This window comes from Rhinopithecus roxellana, chromosome 12, assembly GCF_007565055.1.
Source record: "Rhinopithecus roxellana isolate Shanxi Qingling chromosome 12, ASM756505v1, whole genome shotgun sequence".
Taxonomy (NCBI): domain Eukaryota; kingdom Metazoa; phylum Chordata; class Mammalia; order Primates; family Cercopithecidae; genus Rhinopithecus; species Rhinopithecus roxellana.
This window is the reverse complement of record NC_044560.1, coordinates 63,732,498-63,752,736: the sequence shown is the minus strand read 5'-3', so window position 1 is coordinate 63,752,736 and position 20,239 is coordinate 63,732,498. Positions and strand designations below refer to the sequence as shown.

General features: G+C 37.7%; 1 protein-coding gene across 1 annotated transcript in view; it reads right to left on the bottom strand.

Annotated features, from left to right (window-relative positions):
- ADGRL2 (adhesion G protein-coupled receptor L2) overlaps positions 1-19,906 on the bottom strand; it is a 235,503-nt gene extending 215,597 nt beyond the window's left edge. Inside the window, exon 1 of the mRNA XM_030912815.1 lies at positions 19,884-19,906. The gene's annotated coding sequence lies outside the window, so the exon portion shown is untranslated. The remainder of the gene's footprint in view (positions 1-19,883) is intronic.
- Positions 19,907-20,239: the final 333 nt, after the last annotated feature.

Below are 20,239 nucleotides of genomic sequence, written 5' to 3'. Positions count from 1 at the left end.
TAGTGTTACCCTGCTTTAATCTTCAAAACAAACCTGCAGAAATACGGGAACACTGGGAGCTGGAAGCAGAGACACTTCAGGGACCCATGGCTCTGACTTTGTCTGTTCTTCCCCATCCTGCCTGCAGGTTTTCTTCTTTGTGCCAATTTGGTTCTACAAGTGGGACAGCCCTACATGTGCAAACGCTTCCTTGCATGGAAGTGCCTAGGCCGTGAAATATAAATGCTTCCAGAGTAACAAGTTTGAGTTTTAAAAATTGTGTCTTTCAATGCTGGCAGTAGTGTCTCTGGCAATTGTGTGGCCCAGAGGAACCAGAGGAAAAGAAAAATCAAGCCAAGATATGCTTTGTCTGCATGCACCTGCTTCTGATACCCGTGGTCACCTGGATCCAACTTCTATATCCTTGGCTAAATACACTGGGAAATGGCAGGTGTGTATGTGATATCTTCCTCCCATCTGTAACCAACCTGAAATGCTATCAGTCCTATGATAACAAGGAAATTCTGATATAGAGATGTTAGCTGGCTTAAGGTTTTATGATTGTAAAAGAAGTAAAGCTGGAATTTTGAAACTCTTTTAAAGCCTAGGTTCTGTTTAGCTACATATCTCATTTCAACTTTTTTTTTTTTAGCTGAAAAACTTTTTCCTCTAAAAACAATTGTACATATTAATGAGGAACAAGTATGTCTGCACTGATTAAAGCAAGATAGGGGGCAGAATTAAAATTCAGCTACACCCTCATCACCACGGCATGTCCTGCAGCACCTCCACAAAGCACAGTGTTGTACTCTTAAAAGCAGAGATGGGAAAACATTGACCTACAAAATGCTGCCATCCTCAGACCCACTCCATGTTATTCACCTTGGTAAATAATTCATTCAGCAAACATACTGTGTAGCTATTGAGTGCCAGACTGTAGGAATACAAAGATAAATAAATATAAATCGTGTCTGGCGTCAAGCAGCTCATGGACAGAGGGAGGAGGAAAAGAGAAAATAAATAAATAAGTGAAACAAAAACAGCCACTGATATTTAGCTTTTCTGTATCAATTTTCACAACTGTAAGAGATAGGAATGTTTAACCCTTTAACAAATGAGAAAACTAAAATCAGAAAGGTTAAGAGGGTGTATTGTCATGCATCCCTTGAATAACAGAACAAGGATTACCACCCTGGTCTTAGGGATGTCAAAAGCTGTTTCTTCTGTGGGGGGACATAACCTGCAATTTGTCCTAAACCTACAACAAAGTAAGCACATTTCAACAAAGATTAATATTTCAAATGCATATCACTTAAATGAGAAGGAAAAAGTCCAGGAAACCTATAGATTAAGTCATTAAAATCATTATCATAATACCACCTTACACAACCATTATTATTATATACCTATTATCTCACAACAACCTTGTAAGGTAGAAAGGGCAGATATTATTATTCCATTTCATAGTAGTAAATTTTTGGGCTATTAATAGAAGATAACATATTGGGATGAAACTTACTGACCCAAGGAAAAGAACCCTGTCTTGCAGTCATGATACTATCCCCAACTAGCTGTGACACTTTAAGCAAGTCAGTTAACCTTTTCAGGCCACAATTTGCTCATCAGTAGATGAGTAGAGGGTCCAGATTTTTCACCATTATGGGTCCTTCAGTTCTGATACATGATGAATCTGTAGCTCGTAGGAAGTCTCCCAGCTAGTACATGGCTTGGTCAGGAATAGAATTCACCTTCCATCCCAAAGCTTTCTACTATTTCATACTGCTTGTTAATATTAAACTGAAGGGAAAGTTCTGGTTTTCTGGGCTTAGAATTTGATCATATCAACAATTAATTTTTAATCCAATTTATTTTAATTATAATTCAATCAAGCTGATTGGAAGGCAGGTATATAGTCCTTGCTGGTTAGACGTTATGAACCTACATGTAAATCCAAGAACCTGTAGCTGGAGGAACACTGGAGAAAAATCTAGGTGAACATAAAATGAGAAACACAGAAATGATAGCACTATGTGACTGCACTACAGACTTCCTGGTCAGAAGGAAAGATAGGATGCTTTTCTAGTGCAGACCTCAGATATGATGGCAGAGCTGCAACATATCTTAGTGTTAGGGATTTAGGTCTCCAAGTATCTGCAAAAACTTTCATACCTCAGAAAGCAAAATGGTGATAATTTCTTGACCAGCCTTGCTGATAATTTCATTTCCCAGAAGGCAGAGTAAGCATTAAGGGGAACTCGTGCTCAGGACCCATTCTGACAGAAACCAGTAGGTAGAATGGAAATGATTGGAACCTTGGGGAAAAGCAACCATACGCTCTTAGAGTTTGATTTAAGCAGTGTTCTGCCTATGCAAACACAAATGATTCTAATGAGCAGGAAAATGGGGAGGAAACTAAAGAAACCAGTGTGCTGCATAGGGACTTACTGACAGGCTCTGAATTTAAAACAGCATGTGCAAAAGATGGTAAAAGGGGACACATAATCAAGCATAAATATATGAAGGTAGCATAGACCTATAAAAATTTAGCAAGACTAAAGCACAGAATGAGCTATGGCTTGTGAAATATACTAAAGAGAACGAAAAATGCTTTTTCTTAGTATGAAATGAGGAGGGCGATCAATAAAGGAATGGACTCATTATTTTTTAAGTCAAAAACATAAAATTCATTCATGAAAAAGAGAAAGCAAAGCATCTTTATTCTTTTATGTTTCTTCCTGTTGGTTCATTCATATCTCTGCTCATATGTCACCTCTTCAAAGAGGACCCTGACCACCCTTTCTGAAAGAGTTCTCTCAGATTTCTCCAACCCCTTAGACTTTTCATTCTTCCCATCACTGGTTGCCATTATTTTACATACTTTAGTGTTTTTTGTTTTTGTTTTTGTTTTCCTGTAGTGGACTGTAAGCTCCATGAATGCAGGTACTTTGATTTGTTCACTACTTTATCTCTAGGGCCTTGTATGTACCAAGTATACTCAATAAATATGTGATGGATGAAGTCAAGACCACTGGACATTAACTAAGATTCGAAAGACAAAATAAAGGGATTATAATGTAGATAGCATTTATGGAGGATAAATAAGGATGTAAAGTATATGCTAAGTATTTATATGCACTTGTTCACTTAATCATCATAGCAACCCTATAAAGCATATGTTACTATTTGGTTGAATAAGTTGCCCAAGATCATACAACTGCAAATGTGTAGAGCTAAAATTTGCAGCAAGAACTTAGGTACAAAGTCTGAATACTTCACTTGTATGCTCTACTGGGAGAACTTGACTGGTATAGCTGCCAAAATGTCTCTTGACCTCTATGAATTATTACAAGGAGAACTTCTAAATGAGATTATGAAATATTCAACCGATTACCTTTGAAAAAAGGGGAGGAGGGAGGCATTGGAGAGGAATGCCTTATGTTCAAAAAATGTGAGTCTGCAAACTTTCTATCCATGAAATGGATGTTGCTTGGTGGCAGTGAGGGGTGGGGAATAGCTTATATAATATTTATTATAAAAGATGATGTCATGAACATTTTTTAAAGTAGTTATTAGAGAAAAGTCTAAATTCAAAAAGAGTAAGCTATTCAGCCTACTCTTAGATATTCTTTTCTGTCAGAGTTAAGCTGGTATATCAGAACAATAGATATACAGATCTCTAGATTCTAGCAAAGCATTTAATAACGTCTTTATTTATGTCCTTGTGAACAAGATGGAGAAATACAGGTTTAGGGATAGTTGTTTTTGTTTGTTTGTTTGTTTGTTTTTTGAGGCAGAGTCTTGCTCTCTCACCCAGGCTCACTGCAAGTGGCGACATCTCAGCTCACTGCAAGCTCCGCCTCCCGGGTTCACACCATTCTCCCGCCTCGGCCTCCTGAGTAGCTGGGATTACAGGTGCCCGCCACCACGCCTGGCTAATTTTTTTTGTATTTGTAGTAGAGACAGGGTTTCACCGTGTTAGCCAGGATGGTCTCCATCTCCTGACCTCGTACTATGCCCGCCTTGGCCTCCCAAAGTGCTGGGATTACAGGCGTGAGCCACCGCACCTGACCTAGGGATAGTATTATTATGTGTGTTCATAACTGGTTGATGATTATACCCAATGGCAATGTTAATGAATCTGTGTCAGCCTGGAGCAAGGCTTTTCAAGGGGTATACCAAAGACCTTTGTCTTTGGCCTTGTCTAATGTGAACATATTTATCAGTGACTGAGATAAAGCTATGAGAAGGCATGCCTATTAAAAATAGGTCATAGGTTACATGAGCTAGGGAAGGTGAGAAAATACATTGGATGATAAAATCAAGATCCAAATGTCCTTTTTAAAAATTTTTTGAAACAGGGTCTCACTTGTCACCCAGGCTGGAGTGCAGTGGCATGATCACAGCTCACTGCAGCCTGTGCCTCCTGGGCTCAGGTGATTCTCTCACCTCAGCCTCCTGGGTAGCTGGGACTACAGTCATGTGCCATGACACCCGGCTAATTTTTTGTAGAGATGGGTTTTCACCATGTTGCCCAGGCTGGTCTTGAACTCCTGGACTCAGGCAATTCACCTGCCTCTGCCTCCCAAAGTGCTGGGATTACAGGTGTGACCCACCATGCCCAGCCAAATGTTTTAACAACAAAAAGATGAACAAACTCTAAAACTACATCATTTGGTTGGAATAATTGTAGGGTCTTGCCTTGGGACCAAAACACCAACTGTCTAAATTTAGTTTAAGGGTTATGTGACTTAGCAACAGTACTCCTGGGGGGAAAATGAGGAACTTAACTTGGCAGTGAATCAGTGGTATAATACAATTACAAAAGCAAACAACAAACAAAGGAAGAAGTGGTTTAGGCTGCATTAATAAATTTAGGATGTGTATAGAATAATGGAGAATATAATCTAACTCCATTTCAAATTGTTTACATTACCACGCTCAGTTCTGGAAGTAGTATTTTGCAGAAGATATAGATGGGAAGAATTTAGAACTCCTAGGAGTTAGCAGCCTGAATGGTAAGGGGACTTAAACTATTTCATGTGAGAGAAGGCTGAAAGAATTGGGAATTTTTAGCCTGAAAATTTTTATATTTGATGATTATATCAGAATAGTATGCATAATAATTTAATCATCATTAAGAATTTACTATTTACTAGACACTGTGTTAACCACAGTGTTAATTGCATTAATTACTGTTAGCAATAAGCCTAAGAAGTAGGTTCTAGGTTATTTTAATGTTATAAATCAGAAAAATGAGTCTGAGAGACATAAGTAATATGTCTAAGGCAATAAATACCAGCAAGTGATAATGCTTGAATTGGAACCCAGGTCAATCTTTCTCCAGTGCCTGTTAACTTATCCCCTACAGAAGATTTCTCCCACCAGCAGGGAGCTAAGTTGTATTATGTATGTATATGTATGTGTATGTTTACATATGTGATGACAAAATTATATAAAATAAGAATAAAAACAACTCATAGTAAAAAGACTAGAAATATATTTATTATAATGTTAAGAGTGGTTGTACTTGGATATTGGGAATATGGCAATGTTTTCGTTATCTATTTCTTCAATTTCCCAAATCCTCTTTACTAAGCCTATTTTAATTTTACAAAAATCCTACTGGCCAGGCGCAGTGGCTCATGCCTGTAATCCCACCACTTTGTGGGGCCGAGGCGGGCAGATCACAAAGTCAAGAGATCGAGACCATCCTGGCCAACATGGTGAAACCCTGTCTCTACTAAAAATACAAAAATTATCTGGGTGTGGTAGCATGCGCCTGTAGTCCCAGCTACTTGGGAGGCTGAGGCAGGAGAATTGCTTGAACTCGGGAGGCCAAGGTTGCAGTGAGCAGAGATTATGCTACCACACTCCAGACTAGGCAACAGAGTGAGACCCCATCTCAAAAAAAAAAAAAAAAAAAAAAAAAAGAAATATGCTTTAAGGTACTGTGAGGCACAGTTCAGTTTAAAAACACAATACTTACAGTCAGAATTTTTCAGAGGCAATATCATGATAGAAGAAATAGCTAACTTCCCATTCCTGATGATGCTAACCCAAATTTGGAAGCGGTAATAGTAAATCATTACTTGTGGTCAAGATTGTAATCTGAAAGATCCAGAATGTTTAAAATATGTACCAGAAAAAAGTAACCCAAGGACTAGCTAGTTAGTTCATATATCACTTCATACTGAGGCCTTTCAGTCAGCTAAAAAGGCCTTATTTTAGAAAAACTTTTAATATAATACTTGTTTAATGAATACATGAATGTATACATTTAGAAAAGGAGAAGTAGCTCAAGGATAATATTTAGTTTCTGTACCAACCTTTTTACAAGGTATGCATGGACAATAAAGACCGAACTGAAATGTCATGTTCATTTGTTTGCTCAAGTCCCAGAGTACTCCTGGCTGTTGACATCTGAGCATAGAGTAACTAGTCCCTCTAGGAAGTGTCATTTGGGCATGACTTCTTCTCACACACTCTACCTGTTTGCCTCCATTTCAGGCTCCTGTAAACATCCTACTTTTTTGTTTGTTTGTTTGTTTTAACCAGGACTTCTATTACCCAAGCCGAATGCTCCACAAATGCAAGAATCATGTCTCTTTTGATCTCCCCAGATTATATAATGTTTGCTATAATAGATTCAAAACAAATATGTGTTGAAATAATCATTTTGGCAGGTATATTCAGCAACTTTTCCTTTTGTTGTCTAAGTATAGACAGAAAGACTGCCTTTGATTTCAAGTACAGCACAGACTACAACAGAGTTTATCTGGGAGGACCGACTGCCATTATTTGTTACCCTTTTCTAGGATCATGCTTTCCTATCTATGAGTAGACACAAAGACCCACTGCTTCAGTGTTGGAGGCTTTTTATGTTTAAAGTAAGAAAAGCAGTATGGTTTTTTTTTGCAGGGTATAAAGTTGTCAATTTGTATCAAATGATAAGCATAAATTGAGCTTATAATATGGGAGACCAGGTACAATTTCAGACATTACCTCCTCCTTTTCCAAGGTGAACTGTATGTTGTCTTTTACTTGCGGTCTTACCACACAATTTGTGTCCATACAAATAGCGTTAGGGCACAAAACAACTACAAGAAAAATAAATGTATCTGCCAGCTTTTTCCAAGTTTTATTCACTTAATTAGGGACATATTGAAGGGGACATCCTAGTGCTGGAACCTACTTATCAGTTTTATAGTGAACAAATTGGGTAGGTATCATCTTTTGTTACTATTATACCTATTAAAGCATACTTATGACATTTTATAGCTTCTGACGAGATGGGATATATCATAACCTCCAATAAACATAACTTCAACAAGAAAATTATTGAAATATATAATCAATGTAAAAGAATCACTATTTTACTTCAAAAAAGTATAATTAAATTTATTATTCCAAAAACTACTGTGATAATGGATGACATAGTACTAAATACTGAGGTAACAATGGTGGAAGACACTGTCACATGATTATTAATAAAAAGATGGACAAAAATAAGCAACGATGTATACTGCTCATAAGATCAATTTGTGAACATATTTAAAATACCAATATTTTAACTCACATGCCTACAGATTCTGATTCAATACACATGGTCAGGAGTCTGAAAATCTGTAACTTTAAAAATGCCATATCATGACTCCATCTGGATTAAGTAGGCAGTGCAAAGCACACCTTGCTCTCAGCAGCCTCACAATCTAATGTGTTTGCCATCATGAGTATGAATGTTTTTATTAGAATGAAGAGAACCTGAAGGTTGTTGGAATATTTCAAGTAAGACAAATAAAGCCTAAATTAAGATAGTAATGGAAGGAAGAGAGAGGAGAGCAGACATTTGAAATGTATTTTAGGGTTAGATTGGCCAGCCCTTGATGATTGACTAGTACTGAGTAAGGAGAATATATATAACTTAATGTAGTCATTTGCTAGGGCTGCCATAACAAATACCACAGACAGGCGACTTAAACAACAGAAACTAATTTTCCTCCAGTTTTGGAAGCTAGAAGTCCAAGAGGAAAGTGTCAGCAGGATTGTTTCTTCTGCGGCCTCTCTCCTCGACTTGTAGATGGCCATCATCTCCCATGTGTTCACATGTTCTTCATCTGTGGGTGTCTATGCCCTAATCTTCCTTTTTTATAAGGACACCGGTCATATGGGATTAGGGGCCACCCCAATGACCTCATTCAATCTTAGTGTACTCTTTAAAGACCTTGTCTCCAAACACAGTCACACTCTGAGGTACTAGGTGTTAGGACATCAGCACATGAATTTGAGAGGACACAATTCAGCCCATACCACTTAACTAGAAAATAAATTTAAATCGACCAACCAGGTACCTAACATAGAGTAAAATGCTCAATAATTATTATATTCTACACCTAAATGTCAGTCCCTTCCATTGCTTTTGAGGTCATGTGAACGCTCAAGTAGAAAGTAATTGGAAAATAATATGATATCCAGGAAGAGCTTCTTGATGGAATCCCTCTAGATACAGAAGCTTAATTGTCAAAATACTGGTTGTCCTAACCTTGCCATAAGAAATAATTGTGGGCAATCCTTCTTCCTTCGACTTGCCTCTGGAATAAAACAGAGGAAGACGGTACACTCTAGTCAAGGCAAGGCTTCAAAATAACTCACCCAGAAACTCTTCCCAATTCCCTTCTCTTTTGGTGGAAAAGGTATTAAAGGTATTATTAATTCATTGTCTTCTATGACTATCAGCATGCAGGAAACCATCTTAGAATTCAATTTTCTTTATATAAGTGTAGTTATCAGGACCATTTTGGTAGCAAGTTACAGAAACTCAAATAAGTTTCAGCACAGGCAATTTACTGGTTCATGGATCCCTAGGAAGTTTAATAACTGGAATTAAGGCTCGGAATCAGCCTTGCTTGGGATCCATCAATTGATATATTCTCCCTTTGCCTAAAAGTCAGTTCCACAATTCCAGTTTAAAAAATTATAAGACAGACTACAATTAGCTCAGCTTTGGCCCACTGCCCACTATAAGCGCCATCAGGGGCTTGGGATCAAGTGCGAACACAACTCCTTTCTAAAAAAAAAGTCAAAACACAAATAGAAAGTTGAAAGTCCAGGAGATTTGGGCAAAAATGTGCTACAGAAATAAAACATATTCTAATAATTTATAATATACATCATTTTTAGTATTGTGCTAAATGGTTTCTGTCTACAAAAATATTAAAGTTTGAAAACAAAAATATTAAAGTTTATAGTTATGTAATATTTATAAACATATGTTTTACTATCTTTAATTTAATAAAATATTTCCTTTTTTTTTTTTTTTTTTTTTTGAGACAGAGTCTCGCTCTGTCGCCCGGGCTGGAGTGCAGTGGCCGGATCTCAGCTCACTGCAAGCTCCGCCTCCCGGGTTTACGCCATTCTCCTGCCTCAGCCTCCCGAGTAGCTGGGACTACAGGCGCCCGCCACCTCGCCTGGCTAGTTTTTTGTATTTTTTAGTAGAGACGGGGTTTCACCGTGTTAGCCAGGATGGTCTCGATCTCCTGACCTCGTGATCCGCCCGTCTCGGCCTCCCAAAGTGCTGGGATTACAGGCTTGAGGCACCGCGCCTGGCCACTTATTTGTTTAAGCTAAACAAAAAAGGACTTATTCTTATTTCTACTCTTTTTTTTTGAGATGGAGTCTTGCTCTGTCTCCCAGGCTGGTATGCAGTAGTGCAATCTCAGCTCACTGCAACCTCTTCCTCACGGGTTTAAGTGATTCTCCTGCCTCAGACTCTTGAGTAGCTGGGATTACAGGTGACTGCCGCCACACCTGGCTAATGTTTGTATTATTAGGAGAGACAAGGTTTCACTATGTTGGTCAGGCTGGTCTCGAACTCCTGACCTCAGATGATCCACCCGCCTTGGCCTCCCACAGTGCTGGGAGTGAGCCACGGTGCCCAGCCTGTACTTTTTTTTTTTTTCCACCAAAGCTTGTATAGCTTGGTACATAAATGTCATAATCAGAATCCACGTCAGCAACTACGTTTAGTTTACAGGTTAAACTTTTCTGTGTTATTAATTTCTAACTTTATCACACAGAAGTGCTTATATGTTATTAACAATGAAATTAAACACTAAAGGATTTTTTTTTTTTTTTTTTTTTTTTTGAGATAGAGTCTGGCTCTGTCACCCAGGCTGCAGTGCAGTGGCACAATCTCGGCTCACTGAACTTCCACCTCCTGGGTCCCAGCGATTCTCCTGCCTCAGCCTCTTGAGTAGCTCGGATTACAGGTGCCTGCCACTATGCCCGGCTAATGTTTGTATTTTTAGTAGAGACGGGGTTTCGCCATGTTGGCCAGGCTGGTCTCAAACTCCTGACCTCAGGTGATCTGCCCGCCTCTGCCTCCCAAAGTGCTGGGATTACAGGCATAAGCCACTGCGCCCAGCCAAGGATAAAATGTTTTAAAATGTAGTTTTACATGCAAAAGGGATTGAGAATAAAAAAGCAAGAGGGCAAAAAAGAATGAAGGAATTCCAAAGTTTGAAGTCTTTTATCAGTCTGATTCTGCATTTAATCTTTTTCCGCTAATTCTTGTTCACTTACCATCGTTTTTTTTTTTTTTTTCCCAATGTGTTTGTGATTTCTAACTGTGGGCTTATACTCCTGGAATTTTATCTGTGAGGATTCTTAGAGGGATAGGATAAGGTTGGACTCTCCTGAGGGGTTTTCTTTTGATTCAAAAGGTACAACTGAGGACCAGTGTAACTAGATTCTTATCTTGGACTCTTTAGACCATTGAGAATGTGTGAATTCTTGCTGAATACACAGTAAGGCTGGTTTATGATCATGAATTTTCAAAAGAGAATTTTTTTCTTCTTTAGTTATACATTGAAGTCAGACGTGCAATTTTCCTTGCGCTCCTCTATGCGATGCATTTATTTGTAGATAAGGTTAATGATAAGGATATATCTATTTTGCATCCCAGCACTAAGCTCTGGGTTTTGAGGCTTTCCCCCTGTGCTAGCAGGGACATGAAAACTGAAATTCAGATTCACCCTGAACATTCAGTAAATGTCTTTAAGGTGAAAGAGGGTGCTCAGCAATTCTTTCTGAGAAAAATCATATTATCCTCTAAATCAGTGTAGGGAAAACATTTGATAAAATTCAATATTCATTGAAGACAAAAACTCAAAGCAAACTAAAAATAAAAGAAAAATCCCTTAATTTTATAAAGGATATATACAAAAAACCAACAACTTAATGGTGAGCTGTTCAAACTACTTTCTTTTAAAAATCAGGAAAACACAAGGTTTTCCATAATCATCATTTCTATACAATACTGGACTAGAAGTCTAGTTACTAGAGTATGTAGAAAAAAATGAAAGTATAAGGGCTAGAATGAAAGAAATTGTTAATATAGGAAATTCAAGAGAAAATACATGTAAGTTTTGAGAATTAATAAGAAAGTTTAAGTTTCCCAAATAAAAATAAAAATATAAGAATTTATTGTATTTCTATGTATGGAAGCAAATTATTTTTAAAAGTAAATAACTACACATATATAATTTAAAAATATTTTGTAAAAAAGTAATTAAGAGTAAATCTAACAAATTTACATGGGAATAAAACCTTTTTGAAAAACATTATTGGCCGGGGGCAATGACTCAGGCCTATAATCCCAGCACTTTTGGGAGGCCGAGGCGGACGGATCACCTGAGGTTGGGAGTTCGAGACCAGCCTGACCAACATGGATAAACCCCATCTCTACTAAAAATACAAAATTAGCTGGGCGTGGTGGTGCATGCCTGTAATCCCAGCTACTCGGAAGGCTGAGGCAGGAGAATTGCTTGAACCTAGGAGGTGGAGGCTGCGGTGAGCCAAGATCGCGCCATTGCACTCCAGCCTGGGCAACAAGAACAAAACTCCATCTAAAAAAAAAAAAAAAAAAGAAAGAAAGAAAAAAGAAAAAGCACAACATTATTGAAAAAAGGCGGCCAGGCACGGTGGTTCGTGCCTGTAATCCCAGCAGTTTGGGAAGCCAAGGCTGGTGGTTTACAAGGTCAAGAGTTCGACACCATCCTGGCCAATATGCTGAAGCCCCATCTCTACTAAAAATACAAAAATTAGCCGGGTATGGTGGCGGGTGCCTGTACTCCCAGCTACTTGGGAGGCCGAGGCAGGGGAATCGCTTGAACCCGGAAGGCAGAGGTTGCAGTGAGCAGAGATCATGCCACTGCACTCCAGCCTGGGTGATAGAGCGAGACTCCGTCTCAAAACAACAACAACAACAACAACAACAACAACAAATAAAACTCTCGGTGCAGTGGCTCATGCCTGTAATCCCAGCACTTTGGGAGGCTGAGGCAGGCAGATCACCTGAGGTCAGGGGTTCAAGACCAGCCTGGCCAAAATGGTGTGAAACCCTGCCTCTACTAAAAATATGAAAATTAGCTGGGTGCCTGTAATCCCAGCTACTTGGGAGGCTGAGGCAGGAGAATAACTTGAACCTGGGAGGTGGAGGTTGCAGTGAGCTGAGATCGTGCCATTGCACTCCAGCCTGGGTGGCATGCGCCTGGCTAATTTTTTGTATTTTTTTTTTTTTTTTTAGTAGAGATGGGGTTTCACCACGTTGGCCAGGCTGGTCTCAAACTCCTGACCTCAAATAGTCTGCCTGCCTTGGCCTCCCAAAATGCTGGGATTACAGGCGTGAGCCACCTTGCCTGGCCTAATTTTTAAAATTGGTTAAAAAGAAAGCTGGGTGCTATGGCTCACACCTGTAATACCAGCACTTTGAGAGGCTGAGGCAGGAGGATTGCTTGAGCTCGGGAGTTTGAGACCAGCCTAAACAACATAGTGAGACCCTGTCTACATAAAAATTTTAAAAATTAGCTGGGCATGTGGTACGCGCCTGTAATCCCAGCCGGTTGGGAGGCTGAGGCCAGAGGATTGCTTGAGCACTGGAGGTTGAGGCTGCAGTGAGCTGTGATTGTACCACTGCACTCCAGCCTGGGCAATACAGTGAGACCCTGTCTCAAAAAAAAAAAAAAAAAAAGGTACCTCATAGAACAGGAAATGCTAATTGTCAACAAAATGAGAAAATGTGCTCAATCTCATTAGTAATCAAATAACTGAAAATTAAAACTATATTTTTATAGTTTTATATAACCTCAGCAGGTTATAGCTGGGAGTACCGCTTGAGGTCAGGAGTTCAAGACCAGCCCTGGCAACATAGTGAGACCCCTGTCTACACAAAAAATTTTAATAATTGACTGGTTGTGGTGGTATGAGTCTGTAGTCCTAGTTACTCAGGAAGTTGAGGTAGGAGGATCACTTGAGCCCAGGAGTTCGAGGTTATGGTGAGCTGAGATGGCACCACTGCACTCCAGCCTAGGCAACAAAGTGAGATCTTGTCTCTAAAAATAATAAAAATAAATACATTTAAGTATTTTACAATATTAAGTGCTAACTAGGATATAGAGAAATCATAATATTTATCTTTATATTCCTAGTAGGAGTATAACATTTATACTATGTACAACAGCTGGGAATTATCTAATAAATTTGAAATTTTTCATACTCCATGACCCAGCAAATTTCTTTTCTTTTCTTTCCCTTTTTTTTTTTTTATTATTTTTTTGAGACAGGATCTCACTTGATCCAGGCTAAAGTGAAGTGGTGTGATCACAGCTCACTGCAGCCTTGACCTCTCAAGCTCCATTGTCCCTCCCACCCCAGCCTCCCGGGTAGCTGGGACTACAGGCATTTGCCACCATGCCTGGCATATTTTTGTATTTTTCATAGAGATGGGGTTTCACCATGTTGCCCAGGCTGATCTTGAACTCCTCCTGGGTTTAAGTGATCATCCTGCCTCAATCTCCCAAAGTGCTAAGATTACAAGCATGAGCCACCATGTCCAGCCGCAATTTCATTTTTAACCAGGCATCTAGAGACTGATCTTTTAACCTCATGCTATTAGCATTTTAGGCCAGATAATTATTTGTTTGCGGGGCTATCCTGTGCTTTACAGGATGTTTATCATTAACTGGGGACATTTAGTAGCACTTTCTAGTTATGACAAGTAATAATGCAGATATTGCTAAGTATTCTCTAGGGAGCAAAATCATCCCAGGTTAAGAATCACTGCCCTATATACATTTTTGCACATATCCACTTATAAATTTGCAAGACTGGTCATAGAAGCACTGTGTGTAATAATAATAAAAATAAAAACTGAAGACAACCCAAATATCCATTAGTGTTAAAGGAAGACTAATAAATCATACACTAGAATACTATACAAGTGTAAACTAATTATACCTATGTGCTTCAAAGGGTTGAAACGCAAGAACCTAATGTTGAGTAGAAGAGTCATAGATAAATAGAACTTTCTATTTACATATTGTGGCAAAACATAAACAAGAATTATATATTTCAGGATGCAAATACATGAGGTAAAATTATAAAGAAAAGCAAAGGATAGAGAAAATTGAGGATAATGTTTAGCTCGGATTAAAGAAGAGTTAAAGAATTGTAGAAGGGTACACTAAAAGCTTGAAAGGGCATTTTGATGTGTTTGTCTTGAACTGGTTGGTGGTACACAAGTATTCATGATCTGTATTTCTTTTTCTTTTTCTTTTTCTTTTTTTTCTTTTTGAGACAGAGTTTTGCTCTTGTTGCCCAGGCTGGCGTGCAATGGCACAATATTGGCTCACCGCAATCTCCGCCTCCTGGGTTCAAGTGATTCTCCTGCCTCAGCCTCCTGAGTAGCTGGGATTATAGGCATGTGCCACCATGCCCGGCTAATTTTGTATTTTTAGTAGAGACAGGGTTTCTTTATGTTGGTCAGGCTGGTCTTGAACTCCCGACCTCAGGTGATCTGCCCACCTCAGCCTCCCAAAGTGCTGGGATTACAGGCATAAGCCACCATGCCCAGGCCTGTATTTCTTATATATGTATTAGAAATTTTATTTTTTTAGCTACTAGATATTTTTTAGAATTTCAAAGGAAGTAGTTTAACCCTCTAAACTATGTAATACAATTCAGTAATGCATCAAAAATATCTATTTACTTCTAAAAATTTTGATTTGTGTATTCAAAGATATAAAATGGCAATAAATCATTTCAGAAACCAACTTAACGATATTGTTTAGGAAAGTTGGGAGAATAAAACAAAATGGGCTAACCACTCATCAAGAAAGATACTCTGTCTTCAAAGGCAATGGCTACTAACAGATAACATATTCAACTAACTGCTTTAAAAGCAAGACTGTTAAAAAAAAAAAAAAAAAAAAAAAAAAAACAGGATAATCTAGCGGCAGTGATAAGCGCTCAGAGTGAACTCCCTCTTGTAAAAAAGCTCATCAATTGTTTTTTTGCTAATTAAAATGAATATTATTCCTGTGAAATGAACCAAAAAGTTGTATGAAACCAGAAATCCCAAAAGAGATCTATAATCTACAAGAATAATTGCATGCAATTTTAATTGAAGGAAAAGGAGAGGACTGTTTTTATCTTTGCTTTTTTCACATCTTAAAAGTAATCAACCTGTTGGCCAATTAACATTATTTTATACTATTATTGTCTGACCTAAAAATTAACACTTGATAAATTGGAAACTTGTGAAATTTTAAGATTAATGACATAATGACTCTTGGCTATAGCTGACTATAATGTGGAGCTTTTGTCCTTAATGAAATAAGGTAATAAATCATTATTAACATTTTCAGAAATTAAGTATGTTTTACTTTTGTTCTTTGAAGTGTATATATCATGACTATTAACATAAATATGCATTCAACCTTTATTCATTAAGTACAACCAGAATTGGAAATGAAAGGATCTATTTTGTTGAAGGGTAGATTAATTACATTAAAATATTTATTTTATTTTCTCATCAATATCTTAGAAAAAATTGGATGGCTGAAGATTTATTCTGTTTTAAAGTTCAGCTTTAATAATACCTGTCAATAAAATATGTATTTGCATTTCAATTTAGTTTACATAGTATTCAGAACTTTGTCTGTTTGGTTAAATTAGCACACTTACAAATCAGAAATAAATAGTTTGAATGAGCAATATTTTATTTATTCAATAATTTGTTACATTGTCCCTGATTTTGGTTATAGACAAGAGGTTAATTTCGTTCATTTTTCTTCTAAAATGTCATGATATGTTGGACTAAAGAGTTTACGGAGTAGATGCAAAAAAAGAAATTATATATTTAAATATTTGATCCCAGTATATCAAATTAGTAATCTGGCAGTCTAAACCTATTAAAAATATAAATTTCCAGCTGGGTGTGGTGACTCACGCCTGTAATCCCAGGACTTTGGGAGGCCAAGGTGGGTGGATCACGAGGTCAGGAGATGGAGACCATCCTGGCTAAAACGGTGAAACCCCATCTCTACTAAAAATACAAAATATTAGCTGGGCATGGTGGTGAGTGCCTGTAGTCCCAGCTATTTGGGAGGCTGAGGCAGGAAAATGGCGTGAACCTGGGAGGCAGAACTGGCAGTGAGCTGAGATAGTGCCACTGCACTCTAGCCTGAGCAACAGAGCAAGACTCTGTCTCAAAAAAATAAAAAATAAAAAAAAGAAAGAAATATAAATTTTCATATACAAATCAGTGTGAATTTGGCTCCCCACTGTTTAGGAAAGATTGTTGCTAGATTTTATCTTATAGGTCTTATAGGTCATTTACAATGTTATCTCATTCAGAGTAAAGTGAGAAAATTCAGGTTAAAATTTTTGGTACATTTTAAAAATAGTAATATAGAAGGAATATTATCAAAATACACAATATATAATCTCTTATTTACACAATACAATTGGACAAGACTTTCAGCGAAATATGGATGAGACTTTCATTTATGTGAATTTTACAAATGAATGAAATTTACCCCTTTAATCATTACAGTCTTTTTCATTCTAATGACTCCAAGTCTCTCAATGTTATTTTATGCTATGTATATTCAGTTTAAGGATATGTAATTTTATTGTAAAATTCTTGGGCTAGAAAGAAATTTAAGATTTATTTAAAAAATCTTATAGTATAACCCTGTAACCACTCAGGAATTTTAAACCCACATATATGATGTATCTTACTGAAAATCATACAGCTAATCTTTGTCCCTCAATTCTTACTGTTGGTGAGTAGCTGAAAATACCCTTTAACTCCTCAATGCATTCCTCCTAGAATCCTTCTAGTTTTTGGCTACATAATTAGAGAAACATTTCTGTTGAAATTTTATGTAAACTAAGAACTAATAGGATGGAAAGAAAAACTTGGGAAGCATTTATGTGAACAATATTAGATGCATGCTAGAGACTTTTTTCCTAAATGTCTTCTAAAATTTTTGGCTTAGTTCTAGAGAATTAAAGTGTCAAGAGAGATATAACTAAAATTTATACATTTATGCTAAGTACTGCCCTATAATAAATTGCTGGAGCAGAATTTTTAATATCAAAAATATTCTAATAGTGCCATTTATTATTATTATTAATAAATGATTTATTAACATTATTTTAGGTTAAAAGCAATTTTTTGATAAAATTTCTTTATATTTGCCTCGTTATCTACTTTTTTTTTTTTTTTTTTTTGACGGAGTCTCGCTCTGTTGCCCAGGCTGGAGTGCAGTGGTGCAATCTCAGCTCACTGCAACCTCCACTTCTTTTGTCCTGCCTCAGTCTCTCGAGTAGCTGGGACTACAGGCGTGCCACTAAGCCTGGCCAATTTTTATATTTTTAATAGAGAAGGTGTTTCGCCATATTGGCCAGGCTGGTCTCGAAATCCTGACCTTGTGATCTGCCCAACTTGGCCTACCAAAGTGCTGGGATTACAGGCGTGAGCCACCGCACCCGCCTTTTTTTTTTTTTTTGAGACTGAGTCTTGCGCTGTCCCCGAGGCTGGAGTGCAGTGGTACAGTCTTGGCTCACTGCAACCTCTGCCTCCTGGGTTCAAGCGATTCTGTTGCCTCAGCCTCCCAAGTAGCTGGGATTATAGGCACTCGCCACCACACCCAGCTAATTTTTATATTTTTAGTAGAGATGGAGTTTCACCATGTTGGCCAGGCTGGTTTCAAACTCCTGACCTCAGGTGATTCACCTGCCTTGGCCTCTCAAAGTGTTGGGATTACAGGCGTGAGCTACCATGCCCAGCTGAAGATTTTTTTTTAATTGGTTATGCAGTTGGCACAAAGAAGTATTTCCCAATTTTATATATACGTATTTATTTAGTAATACACTCTTTTGAATAGCTTATTATTCAAATAATGTTTTTGTTCTAGTTATAAAAATAATATATATATTTAATTATAGGAAATGCAAAAAATGAAGAATTAAGACTATGAAACTACTTATATTCCCATTCTTTTGTGTACCTTTTGTGTCTTTTTTCCTTTTTCTTTTCTTTTTCTTTTCTTTTTTTTTTTTTGAGACGGAGTCTTGCTCTGCCGCCCAGGCTGGAGTGCAGTGGCCGGATCTCAACTCACTGCAAGCTCCGCCTCCCGGGTTCACGCCATTCTCCTGTCTCAGCCTCCCCAGTAGCTGGGACTGCAGGCGCTCGCCTCGTCGCCTGGCTAGTTTTTTGTATTTTTTAGTAGAGACGGGGTTTCACCGTATTAGCCAGGATGGTCTGGATCTCCTGACCTCGTGATCCGCCCGTCTCAGCCTCCCAAAGTGCTGGGATTACAGGCTTGAGCCACCGCGCCCGGCCTTTTTTTTTTTTTTTTTTTTTTTGAGACGGAGTCTGGCTCTGTCGCCCAGGCTGGAGTGCAGTGGTGCGATCTCGGCTCACTGCAAGCTCTGCCTCCGGGGTTCCTGCCATTCTCCTGCCTCAGCCTCCCTAGCAGCTGGGATTACAGGTGCCCGCCACCACGCTTGGCTAATTTTTTGTATTTTTAGTAGAGACGGGGTTTCACCATGTTAGCCAGGATGGTCTCCATCTTCTGACCTCGTGATCCACCCACCTCGGCCTCCCAAAGTGCGGAGACGACAGGCATGAGCCACCGCGCCCGGACTTTTGTGTCTTTTTTCTAAGCCTAAGATATACTACCAAGTCTCTCTCCTCTCCATATATAAGCGCACATGCACACAACATGTAATGTATGTAGTTCTGTACCCTGCTTTTTCACTTAACGTAACACTCTGATGTCAAAGTGATTTTTTTTCTACAGGGAGAAATTCCTTCTTTTTATAGGGAATACTCTTAAACCGCTGGAAAAATAAAGAGCATCATAGGAGACAGTAATAACTACCTAGGAAATATCACTTTACACTGACCTTTCCCATTTAATAAGATTAATTTTTAGTATTTGAATTGTAAAGAGGTTATGATAAAGACTAAAACTATTTCCTGTTTAGGTCATAAAAATATAAAGACAAAAAAACTTTACGTTTAACCAAAATCATATAGTGGCTAGCTTGCCTGGAAGTTATGATATATACTTTTAGAAAATAAATATTTTAAAATTCACAGATGCTGCAAAGCCCCAGTCAAACATAAATTACAATCAGTTTTTATGTAACAGTAAAAATTCCAAAGGACTCTTACCAACTCTCAATTTGTATCACAGATAACATTCTTTTTCTGCTCATGGAATGTAAACCACATTTATTTCTATATCTGTATATATTTTAAAATGAATTACCCCAGAAAACAAAATGTTGGATCTACTATGATCAACTGCAATCCAACAGAGAAAGCAAAACCTTATATTTCCTGTGAAAATCCTGTAGTATATTTGGTGAGAATTTTGGAATAATTATAGAATTTGAATACAGCATCCATTTATTTGCAAAAGTATAAGCTACATTATAATTATCAGATGACTGAATACATTTAGTGAATGATACTCCAGTTTTATTATAACAATTCACCTTTTCTTGTTTGTGTTCAGTACTATCAAATACAGAAAGAACTCTTTACTTACCATTCTGGGAAAGATGAAATTTTTCATTGTGCCATAAATACCCTGGAAAGTAAAGAAAATATTATTATTTATTATACCTCCATCCACAGGGATCCTAACTGCCAAATGTAATGCATCAGCAGCAAAACAAAAATAAAGTAAATCTATAACAGAAAACACAAATCAGTGTTCTAAGAATTCTTGAACATATATTATATAACTATGGACAGAGCTACCATAGGATTAAGCACTTGTTTTGATAAGTACTTTCAAATACAGGAATAAACTATTTTATTTTCCACAAAAGAAATACTGTAGAATTAGGAGAACATTGTCAATATATTTTTTTTCACTCAGCCCTTCAGCTCATTTGAATT